Source organism: Meriones unguiculatus, chromosome 21 (assembly GCF_030254825.1).
Source record: "Meriones unguiculatus strain TT.TT164.6M chromosome 21, Bangor_MerUng_6.1, whole genome shotgun sequence".
NCBI classification, from domain to species: domain Eukaryota; kingdom Metazoa; phylum Chordata; class Mammalia; order Rodentia; family Muridae; genus Meriones; species Meriones unguiculatus.
The window spans coordinates 19,361,291-19,373,258 of NC_083368.1; the positions used below are offsets into that span (position 1 = coordinate 19,361,291).

Consider the following 11,968-nt stretch of genomic DNA (forward strand, 5'->3'; position numbering starts at 1 on the left):
GTCAGTTAATGGGTATCCATTGTCTGAGATTGAAGGAATATTAATCTGAGCTCCCCATTATTGTGATATATCTCTTCTCCATAGGTTTGTGGTTATATCTGACACATAAGGCTTTAATCTTCCTGGTTGACATTCTGGCCCCACACATTTAATTAGTTTTACACTTTGTTTTCTTGGTATAATGTTCGAATCCCTACAAAATGTTTAGATACCTTCTGAAAGAACCAACGTGGATTCCAAGATCTCATGAGATTATAGCTATATAAGATCTTATATCCACCAGACCTTCAGTTTCAATACCATTTAATTTTATTTTTGGTCTTTGGTCATTGACAACAGTTTGCCAAAAAATCCTGTCTTTCAGTACTTCCAAATCCTCCTGTTCTATCAATTGGAACTATTTTGCCTTTGACATATGGAAACAGTAAAAGCTGAGCGATTTTATATCCCACTTTAAACTGCACACTTTTCTTTACACAAGCCACAGTATAAATCTCTACTACTTTGAAGTCTTCATCTATAATTCTTGGATGCACATTGAATCCTTGTGATGTCTGGCTACTTCATCCTAAAACCATTCCTACTGTCTTTGGGGGTAGAGGTCAATGAACTTCAGTGGGTATTTTATAGCATTGAATTTGGGCGATAGTGTGAGATTTTTACTTACAGCTAAGCCTAGGACAGTGCTTCCTTCTGTAGGATGCATTACATCTCCAATGCCTAGTTTAGTTTTCTCTAGTTGCTATGTGGATTACTGACAGGAAATACCTGGCCCCTGTTGTATGTTGGCAGGTTACCATTTCCCCTCAGGGAATTTCCCATATTTAAAGGATTATCTCTTACGGTGCTTTTTATCAGCAAGGGATTACCACAAATATCTCTTGCTGATCTGCATTCATTAGTCCAGTGCCTACCTTTACTCATCTTCTACAAATCCTAGAAGGCTGAGGTCTTTAGAGAAGTCTCTAGGAACACCTTGTCTACAATCCCTTTTCAAATGACTTGGTCTCCCACAGTTGGAACAATGGACATTTTGATATCTAGGGTTATTGGCTATTGCTTGTTCAATTACACAGTCATTAGGGTCATTATCAGCAGTAGTAGTTCCAATCTGTTCAGCCATGGGTGCTGATCAAGCTTTTAAAGGTAGAACATCTTTTATACACTCTGCATTTGCATTTTCAAAAGCTGAAGTTTCAATTAATGCCTGTCTCACATCTGGATCTTCTACTCGCCTATTTATAGTGGATGTTAATCTATGTAAAAAATCAGTAAAAGTATCTTTGGGGCTTGGCATAATCTTTATGGATTACATAGACCTTATTCCTTGTTCCTCTGTCTTATTCCAGGCTCTTAAAGCTATTAAAGTACATTGTATAATGATAGAGTCATCAAATTGCATCTGCTTTTCTAGGTAAGCATATTGACCATCACCTAACAATTGATCTTTCATGATATTAACACCTTTAGACCTATTATGATTTTTCATAATAGCAGCTTCTTCATGCCACCATGTCAGCCATTGCAATTGAGAACCAGCTTCCAGTACAGGTGCTGCTAAATCATTTCAGTATGGCGGGGAGCCCAGGTATTTAACATCTGTCTCACGTAGGGTGAATGCATTTCAGAAGTTACTATTGATTCTTTAAAATGTTTGAGGTCTTGTATTTTAACAGGATTCCAGGCTGGTTGTTCATTTTGTGAATTTTCCCCATTTTCTGGCATTTGTTCTCAGGTAACTGGGAAAGCTGACGGGCATGGTTGGCTTTCCTCAATTTCATTAAGAGGTGGCACTGTAGGTTCCATGGGCTGTCTATTTTGAGCTGCAGTTTCATCAGGTACCATAGGTTCATCATAAAGTACTTTCTCTTCTCTTTTGTGCTATCATAGCTAATTTTTCTTGCTGTACAATTATTTTTTCTTGTTGTACAGTTATTTTTTGAGAGGAAGTATATAAAGATTATAATTTAAAGTATGGAAGTGTTTACTTTGGTGCTATAAATGCTGCAAAGTTGCTATAAATGCTGCAGAGTCTTTTTCAAGGAACGCTTCAATCCCCTCAAGTTCTACCCTTGCTCTTAAAGGATCTGGAACAGAGTTTCACATTGTTTTGTTTTGTTTTTTTAATGTAAGAAAAGTCCGTTTATATAAATGATCTTTTGGGGGAGGGTTACAGTGATTTGCTGTCTCAGAATCTCTTGTAGCTCCAGATACTTTTGAGTCTTTTTGAGCTTCCAGCTGAACTCAAAGAACTGATGCTTCCTTTAGAGACAATCACAGCCAAATTTCTTCCTGTGGCTTTATGTCCAATGTCCTCTGTCCTTTGTGACATTTCTGTCAGATGTCCTCTGCTTTCGGCAATGTTGGTGGGCTTTCTCCATCTCCAGCCACACTGCGTTTTCCTTTTAACCACGTTGGGCACCAGATATGTTTTATTATGTTTTCTTTTGTTTTTCCTCAGGTGAGGAGATGAGATGAGAGCCTTTCCCAGGTCTTTCTGGCTCTTTCTGAACTCTCACTGGCTGGTTCAACTCAGCTGTTCTGGCCCAAACTCTTCTCCAGGCTGACTGATTCAAACTGGTTTCTTTTGGCTTCTGACTGAATTGTCTGCCTGGTCTCAAACTAATTTTAGCAATGTGTTTTATTCTAGCTTTTTCTCATTCTCTGGCTCCTTCTGTCTTCACCAATGTCTAGACTGTTCTGTCTGCAGCCTCTCTCTGTAAACCTGTCGCAGGAAGAAACTCTCAGTAAAAACCCTTCCTCTCTCTCCCTCTGCTGCACTTAAGTAGCCTCTTTTTCCTGTCTTGTTCTCGTGAGAGTTGGGCATATCCTATCTCTCAGTTATTCTATCAAGTATTTCTCTAAGGTATCACTTTGCCCTTCAGTTTGGACTTCACTTTCAAGCATGGCTGCTTCCATCTATAAACTAACATCAACTTAATCGTCTGGGATTAAAGGTGTGTTCTAAGGATGTGTCTATATTCCGGCAAAATCATACCATAATCCAGAGTGCAACTGCATCCCACCTGGGTCACATAGACCTAGAATGTCTTTGGATATGATCCCTTCCTAGAACAGCCATTTTGCTGGATTGAAATTCCTCTACTCCCACGTAAGAATATGCTATTCTTGCCTTCACAGAAGACATGTCTGTTTACATGTCTGTTTCTCCTTTAGTCTGGTCACATCAGTCTCTCTCTTAAGGAACCACAAATTTCTGATGCACTGAGAACATTTTGGATGTGTTTTCTATGTGTATTAGAGATTTTGTTTCTTGTTCTCTCTACATAGCTCTAGCTTTCCTGGAACTTTCAATGTAGACCAGAGTTGCCTCAAACTCAAAGAGATACACCCGTCTCTGCCTCTCGGTTGCTGGGATTAAAGGCATGTACTATCAAAACTGGCTCATATTACATAGTTTTGAAAAACCATCATTATTTTGGAATTTAGGCTGGAGAGAGAAATTGAACATCTCTTTTTTCCACCAGTTGAACTGGTTGATTTTTGTAGTCTTAAAGGTAGATAAAATAATTATAAGCCTTACTCTCTCCATCTCTGTTTGTCTCTTTATATCTCTCTCCACACACATATAAGAACTATATATCGAAAGTTTGTTGTGTACTACAATTCTTAAGTAAAGAAAGTGAACTCAAGAAGTAGTATTTAAAGTTTCAGTCTGACTTACGACTGATCACAGCAATACTGAATACTGGAGTGAGTTTCTGGGGAATGTTAGAATGTGTCTCCAAAAGTCCCAAAGTGTAGTTTATTGATATAAAATGAATCTCATATAGACTTTGCTCATTAAACCATTGAGTACCATTCGGTGGTTTTATTGTATTTATGATGCTGTAACTAATTCTGGCTCCTTTTAAACATTCTACAAAGCAGCTCTACACCACTGTGCCTGTTATTTCTTTTGCTTACCTAATTGCATAGGTCAGAACTTAACTGTTGATTACAGGTGGTGAACAAAACAGACATCCTTGTTTTGTTCTGGTCTCAGAGGAAAGTTTCAGACTTTCATAATAAGTAAGATATTATCTGTCAGTCTCCCCCACCCTCTAATGTTCTTGATTAGATTGAGTGAATTCCATTGTATTCTACACTGCAGTTTTTTCTCCTTATAAGTCTGTTGGTTTTTGTTAAATGTGTTGCCTTCATCAGTTGCTTTCCACCTTCCACTCTATTAATATACTGTAAGTCACATAGAGTGGTATTTGTGTATTGAACTATGATTTTCTTTTTTCCCCCACCTCCAAAGAAAGAAATAACAGCTAGCTTATTTTGGATCAAATAAGAGTGGCTATGGCCCAGGAGCACAGACTGGCTGCCCTGAATAATTTGTTCCCTGGAAGTGGTTTAAGCATATTTCATGGGGAAATCAGGGCGGCTGGTCACAACAAGGTGGGACATCTCTGCTGTAGGTTTTGATTTTTGTTGTTTTTATCAGCACATGCTAATTGTGCATAATTTCATGACAACAGTTAATACAGGTACACAATATATTTCAATCATCTTTGCCTCCCATCACCTCACGCCCAATGATCCCTTTCCTTTTCTGAGCTGGTGTGCTCCTCTGACCAATCTTAGTCATTTACCATGTATAACCCTTTAAACAATATGTTTTCTTAAGGGTGTTTACATGTATATTATAAAGAAATAAATGTTTTCTTTCTTGTGATATCTTCTTGGCATCCTTATTTGGATAATATTGGCCTTATAGAATGAGTTCAGGAGGAATTGGAGGAATTGTCTCCTGTTTTGTTTTTGTTAGAGTGTGAGAAGTGTTCGTATTACTTATCTTTTAAATGTCTGACAGAATCCGCCAAAGAGGCCATCTGGTCCTGGGCTCTTCTTTGTTGGAGACTCCCCATGTTTATTTCCATCTTTCTTTATTATACACCTGTTTAGATTTTATTTCTTGGGTCAGTTTTGACAGTTTGAATGTCTGGAACCTTGTCAACGTCTTGTATTTGGGGTATCACTGTTGTTATCACTTCCTATATTTGGGGTATAACTATTGATAGTACTTCCTGTAGTTGGGGTATAACTGTTCAGATTATTATCTTATAATCATTTTTATTTCTGTAAAGTTTGCATTAACAGGCTTTTTTTAAAGTCTCACTTTTAGTAGACTAGTTTCTTGTTTGTGTTTTTTCTTGGTCAGACTAGCTTATGTGTTGTTAATTTTGTTAATTGTTTCAAGTAACCAACTTTTTGGGCCTTTTTAAAGATACACATTAACATAAATTAACATTTTAATCCTTATCTGTGTCAGTTCTGTGGAATTAAATATCTTTGCATTGTGCAGCCATGACTATCTGCCTCACAGACAGCTACATCTCATCACTCCTTAAGTCCCTGACTTCCTTCTTCCTTTTTGCCTGGCTCCTTCTGGCTGCCATTCTGCTTTCTGTCTCCACATATGAGCTGACTCAGTTCTCCATGTGAGTAGAATGACTAGCTCATTTAGGGTAATGTCTTCAACCTTCAGCCCACAATACAACTGAACACATGCGTGGCAGCTGCTTAGTTATTGTTGTGGACATAAATTGTGCTAGTTTTGTGTTGCCAGGACAAAATTTCTGAGATGAATAACTTAAAAGAAAAAAAATGCTTATTTTCTTTCTTTCTTTCCTTCTTCCTTCCTCTTTCTTTCTTTCATATACATTGTTCTGTCTTCATGTACACCTGCATGAAGAGGGCACCAGATCTCATGAAAGATGCTTGTGAGCCACCATGTGGCTGCTGGGAATTGAACTCAGGACCTCTGGAAGAGCAGACAGTGCCCTTAACCTCTGAGCCGTCTCCCCAGCCCCAGAAATGCTTATTTTTCACTTACAGTGTCTGGTGTTAGTCTGTAGGTTCTACTGCCTCCTAACAGTCCCACGGGCTGGAAACCAAACTTTTTTAAATTGACCTCCCCAGCATATCAAGTCACATCAGGACTGAGTTCCTCCTCATCAAGGCAAGGCAGCCTGGATAGGGCAAAGTGATCGAATGCAGGCAACGGAGTCCATGATGTAGGTTGCACCCGCTCAACTTACTAGGAAACCCACATGAAGAGCAAACTGCCCATCAGTCACATATGTATTTGGGGTCTAGGCCTAGTCCGTGTATGCTCTTTGGTTGAGGCTTCCGTCTCTGTAAGCCCACATGGGTCTAGGTTAGTTATTGATTTTAGCCCAGAGTTTGATAATTTCCTGCTGTCTATTCCTCTGGGGTGTGTTTGCTTCTTTTTGATCTAGAGCTTTTAGGTGTGCTTTTAAATTTCTAGTATGAGAACTCTCCAATTTCCCAATGAAGGCGCTTAGTGCTATGAACATTCTCCTCAGCATTGCTTTCATTGTATCCCGTAAGTTTGGATATGTTGTCCCTTCATTTTAATTGAATTCTAGAAAAACTTTAATTTCTATCTTTATATCTTCTCTGATCCAGTGGTCATTGAGTAGAGAGTTGTTCAGTTGTAGGTTTTCTCTTATTTCCATTGTTGTTGAAATCTAGCTTTAGTCCACGGTGATCTATCAAGTTTCAAGGGGTTATTTCCATTTTCTTGTATGTGTTACAACATAAGATACTTTGTAACCAAGTATATGGTCCATTTTGGAGAAGGTTCCATGAGGTGCTGAGAAGAGTGCATATTCCTTTGTGTTTGGGGAAAATGTTCTGTAGACATCTGTTAGGTCCATTTCATTCATGGCATTTGTTAGTTTAATTATTTCTGTGTTTAGTTTTTGTCTCGATGACCTTTCCTTTGGTGTGAGTAGGTTGTTCAAGTCTTCCATTATTAATGTGTGGGGATTGATGTGTGATTTAAGCTTTAGTAATGCTTATTTTATAAATGTGGGTGCTCTTGTATTTGGGGCATGGATGTTCAGAAGTGAGATGTCATCTTGGTGTATTTTTCTTTTAATGAGCATTAAGTGTCCTTCCTCATCTCTTTTGATTAATTTTGGTTGAAAGTCTATTTTATTAGATACTAGAATGGCCACTCCAGCTTGCTTCTTGGGCCCATTTGCATGGAAAACCTTTTTTCAGCCCTTTACTCTGAGGAAATGTCTATCTTTGTTGCTAAGGTATGTTCCTTGTATGCAGCAGAATGGTGGGTCCTTTTTATGAATCCATTCTGTTAGCCTGTGTCTTTTTATTGGGGAATTAAGTCTGCTGATTTTGACAGATATTAGTGATCAATGATAGCTAGCTCCTGTTATTTTAATGTTAGTGGTTGTAGTGTATGTGTTTCTCTTCTTTTGGTTTTGCTGCAGTGGCATTATTTATTTCCTGGTTTTTGTTGTTGTTGTTTTTGTTTGTTTTAGTTTACTTCCTTTGGTTGCAGTTTTCCTTCTAGTATCTTCTATAGGGCAGGATTTATGTGTAGGAATTGTTTAAATCTGATTTTGTCCTGGAATATCTTGTTTTCTCCATCTATGGTGATTGAAAGTTTTGTTGGGAATAGTAGTCTGGACTGACATCTGTGTTCTCTTAGTGTTTGCATGAAATCTGCCAGGCCCATCTGGCTTTCATAGTTTCTGTTGAGAAGTCAGGTGTGGTTCTGAAAGGTTTTCCTTTATATGTTACTTGGTCTTTTTCCCTTGCAGCTTTTAATATTTTTTCTTTGCTCTGTACATTTAGTGTTTTGCTTATTATGTGACATGAGGATTTTCTTTTCTAGTCTAATCTATTTGGTGTTCTGTAGGCTTCTTGTATGTTTATAGGCATCTCTTTCTTTAGGTTGGAGAAATTTTCTTTTATGATTTTGTTGAAAATATTTTCTGGGCTTTGGAGCTTGGTCTCTTATCTTTCTTCTATTCCTATTATTCTTAGATTTCATCTTTTTGTAGTACCCTTGATTTCTTGGATGTTTTTTGTCAGGAGTTTTTTGTTTGTTTGTTTGGTTTGTTTTTAGATCTAACATTTTCTTTGATAAATATATGAATTTCTTCAATTGTATCTTTCACACCTGTGATTCTTATCTCCATCTCTTGTATTCTGTTGGTAATGCTCTGTAGTTCCTGTTTTCTTCCCTAAATTTCCCATCTCTAGGATATCCTCAGTTTGTGTTTTCTTTATTGTTTCTATTTTCATTTTTAGGTCTTAAATCGTTTTATTCATTTTCTTCACCTGTTTGTATTTTCCTGTGTTTCTTTAAGTGATTTATTCATTTCCTCTTTAAAGCCCTCTACCTGTTTGCTTTTATTTTCCTGTATTTCTTTAAAGGATTTATTCATTTCCTCTTTAAATGCCTCAGTCATCTTCAAAAAATATAATTAAGGTCATTTTCTTGTGTTTCGGTTGTGTTAGGGTATCCAGGGCTGCTTGCAGTGGGATAACTGAGTTCTAGTTATTACCCTGGATTTTGTTGATTGTGTTCTTATGTTGGCCTTTGGCCTTCTGTTTGTCTGTGGTGTTGGCTGGCTGTTCCCTTCTGGATTTCTAAAGGGTGCAGGAAGAGCCCGGAGGAGGCTGGATGTTCCTGGAACAACCCTTCTCGGGATTGTGGAGGTAGTTGTGGACTAGCGGCTGGATCTTAGGAAATAGCCTGAAGTTCTCCTCAGGTGGCTGTGTCCCAATTAGACACACAGGCAGCGGCAGTGGGGGTGTCTAGCCTTTATGCACTAGAGGAGAAGCAGGTCTCCTTAGGAACCCAGGAACTCTCGTCTCACCAGGGAACTCCTGGAGCCAGCAGCCCTGCCACTCACTTGCTCGCTCTGTGATTTCTGAGCTCAAGCTGCCCTGAAACTGTGTGGGCTGGGTGCCACTACCTTGAAGTGAGATCCTGTACACTCCTAAGGTCTGGGTCAGTCTCCTCAGGTAGATAGGTAGAGCCATGGACCCAAAGCTGAGACTGTTTCCATGCTTCCAGGAGTTGGATAGTCAGAGGCTGCAATCGTGTGCCCTTGGAACCTGGGAGCTTTCTTCAGGACAGTGGGAATAGCCTAGCCAGTTGGATAGAGGCTGGAACCACTTGTTCCCAACACCTGTGGGTTCTTCTCTCACCTGGAAAACAGAGACACTGGTGTTTCGGAGTCCACAGCACGGTCTCTTCACTCGGCTCTGCCTGCAATCACCAGGGTCCTGCAACTCAGAAACTGTGCGGGCTCAGCGATAAATGTCTATAAATCTATTTGTCTTCTATCTAAACATTCCATACAAAGGCTTTTTGGTGGTTAAGACAGAACCATTGAGCAATTTGGGATAGAAAGAAAATAAGCCACATTGTTCTGATTGTGTAGAGGCTAAAGATGCTCAGATAATGGAAATTTGTGGGCCAAATTCTCTTCTATGCAGTGGGTAAATTGACTGTACGTTCCTTATATCAAATTATGCCAAATTATGATGACTAGAATATATGAAACTTTATGCTTGTTTTGATAGCATAGCCCAAAGATAGCCTAAATATTTTTTTAAATTTAAGTTTCTTATATTTTCCTGTTTATTTTTGAAGTACAGTAATTCTTAGTAAAAATATCTTTATCATAGCAATAATTAAGTAGGCAAATCTGACCAAACCCTGATTTTTTAAAGAAGCAAAATTTAATATGTGTCTCAATTATTGTAATATTTTTAATTTATCATCAATGATTTAGTAAAACCAATTTTAATTTTTGCAACCTTGAATGCATTAAAAGACAAAAGTATTTCTTCTTCCTCTCCAGTCTTCTACTGGTGTGTATAGAATTATGCATATTTCTGGCCAGAGGTCTGGTTTTCTGATTTTAGGTTGAAGATAAATTTGGTGGAACTTTTGGGTCACTTGACCGCCTGGCACAGCAGTGTAGTCTTCATAGAAATGGAAGCTCAAGGAACATGCACAGTAAAGTAGTGTCTTAAGACTCTTGGGACGCTTTTATGGAATTCAGACAAGTAGACTCATTACTGAACTACATCTGTTTGTCAGAGCAGAAGAATATCTCAGCTTTCTGAAATAAAACATGAATTTCCAGAGTGACTACACTCCAGAGGAAGGCATTGTTAGCGAATGAAATAAAGGATTTATAAAATATTAACTATTTTCCCAAGTAACTGGGCATTAGGCCAGCAGTTACAGGCTTGGTACTTAGGAGGCTTCAACTAGGAGTAAAAATTTAACTTTAGAAAACTAAAGTTTCTTCAGTCTAGAAGAAAGACTTTTAAAACACAACTCTATCCAAATGATGTGCATGCTTTTTCAAATACGTGCATCTCAGAATTATTATCATATTTTTACTAGTTTAGTATATGTATGGCATATAATATATAATATTTATAATATATAATTTGTAATATAATAGTATATATACTAGTTTTGTGTTATATAGATTCTGAACTGTGCTGTCTACTGAACATACAGAAATGTCCAAAGTCAGGCTATGGAGTAACTGTCAAGTAAGGACGTGGTAACAGAGAAATCGTCTGTGCTTCCTTCAAGAAGCAGCTCTCACTTGGAGATGAATAAAGCTTGCACTTTCAATAACATAACTTCAGCTAAGGCTCTGAGCAGTCTCAGCATTCCAACTCACTTAGCTTTTGGATGGCAGAGACTAATTTCTATTGTAATGTATTCCAGAGCCTATTTCCAAATACATCCCAGGGGAAGATGCTGGATCTAAAAATCTTAGCTAGCTGCTAAGAAATCGAAGCAGGAAATAATTTGGACCCTTTCTCTGAATCTCTGAATTTGCTTCCCTCCTAAATCCTTTGCAGCCAGGGATAATCCTCCTGCCTGCCACTGAGGTCACATCTGGATTCTAACCCCAAGTCTTGGCCACTTCAGGTTCTCGTCCTTACTACCCTACCTGGGGACCGGTGGACAATGATAAGGGAGTCCATCAGTTCTCTCGAGCAGCAATATAAAGCTAACAGCTGTCTTGGTGTGTAATGTGGGATTTGCATTTCCTATACCTAAACCTCTCGTGAATTCAGTGAGGAGTTCAGACCCTCACAGTCCACACAAATGCCCTAAACCAAACCAGCACTACTGGCAATTCTTCTCGCTTCTATTATCTTGGTTTCCTATACATATTAATATATATTAAAATGTCTTCCCTGTCGGCTAGTCTCATTAGTGATCCTGAGGGCAAAGGCTTATAATGCCCCTCACATCTGTCAAATTTTGAGGATCTGGGTTTGGGTATTCTGATCTAGGGAGTCAAAGGCAAGGACCATGTTTCCCTGTACAACAGAAGAGGTTTGCATGGCTCTGGGTCCTGGCGTTATCACCTGCCAGCTGTGTGGCTTTGTCCAAGTTACCCAATCCCCGAGCTGTGGGTTCCTCATCTTTGAAAGGTAGATAACATTATGGTCATCAGAGGGATCTCGTAATTACAAGTAGAATATGAGAAACTTTTAGTACAGTGCTCAGTATCAAGACACTTTATAAAGTACTCAGTGCTATTTATCATATATCATCTTTCAAGCTTGGGCAGCTTTTTGCAAGAATTAAGGAAGGCCAGTTGCTATACTTTATACCAAATGTCTTGCTAGAGAAGTGAAAAAGTGTTGTGTGTAGGACGAAATATGCTGAAAGCAGTGTTTCACAAGGATACATGTTTCTTTCCATGTGGTTTGCCCTGTGTGTGGAGTATCCCTGCATGTAAGCTCATTAAGTCAGAATTATATTCTCTGTGCACAACCTGTTTGTAATTTATTTTTTATTTATTACAGTTTATTCACTTTGTATCCCCGCTGTAGCCCCCTCCCACATCCCCTCCCAATCCCACCCTCTCTCCCTCTTCTCCTCCCATGCTCCTCCCCAAGTCCACTGATAGGGGCGGTTCTCCTCCCCTTCCATCTTTTGCTGGCTATTTATTTTCTAGGCGATGTAATCTCAATCAAAACCCGAGATTGCAGGAATCACCCTGAATGCACATCCTGCCCTCAATTGTCTGATGTTCTCTCCTGTTTTCTGCCTTTTCGCCCCAGCTTCTGACCCTGAACCCTAATTTTATGATTTGGTTTACGGTCCTTGCCCTATTACTTTTGGAAG

General features: G+C 38.8%; 1 protein-coding gene across 1 annotated transcript in view; it reads left to right on the plus strand.

Annotated features, from left to right (window-relative positions):
* The window catches only part of Fbxl13 (F-box and leucine rich repeat protein 13), a 195,523-nt gene that overhangs the window by 69,697 nt on the left and 113,858 nt on the right, over positions 1-11,968 (plus strand). The window lies entirely within an intron of this gene.